Source organism: Suricata suricatta, chromosome 9 (genome assembly GCF_006229205.1).
Source record: "Suricata suricatta isolate VVHF042 chromosome 9, meerkat_22Aug2017_6uvM2_HiC, whole genome shotgun sequence".
Lineage (NCBI taxonomy): Eukaryota > Metazoa > Chordata > Mammalia > Carnivora > Herpestidae > Suricata > Suricata suricatta.
In genome coordinates, this window is record NC_043708.1 from 32,680,875 (window position 1) to 32,681,542 (window position 668).

The window sequence follows — 668 nt, forward strand, 5'->3', positions numbered from 1 at the left end:
TCCTCCTGCACCAGACCCAGTTGTGATAGTTGCTTCCTGTAGTTATTCCTCTGACATCTTAATGTTTCCATTGTGCTTTTCCAGGTCTCTAACACCTATGTAACTTATTCCTACATTAAAGTCTTATTGTGTGATTTCTCCCTTTTTTATTAATGGCTGCACCCTGACCCAACAACTAAATATGATTTAGGCCTCTGCCCAGTTAATCTCTAACATATCATTGGATTTTCTTCATAGACTTTTAATAATCTGTATTTCAAATAATTTTTTTTCTTTCTCAAAATCGATCTCCTCTACTTGGATGTCAGGGTCTTTGTTCATTCATCACTGTATCTTCAGTGCTGAGCATGGAGACTGGAATACTGCAGGGACTTAATAAATGCTTGTTAAATAAATTATTGGGTTATTGCAAAAGTACTACAGGAGAAATATTGGTAACTGACCATACAAAATGGCCAAAATCAAGCAATTCCTTAGCCTTTTGTCTTTAGGCCAAGTTACTGATGAACATTGTAACAATGTAATTCTCTGTTAGAGTCCAGCTAAATACTTCTTATAAGCATGTTAGAATGCAATGCATTATTTAACTCAGGTCCATTATCATTGGAATAACAAGATACATAGTTTATTTGTTTTGAATTCTGTACTTATTTTTGGGAATATTTGGG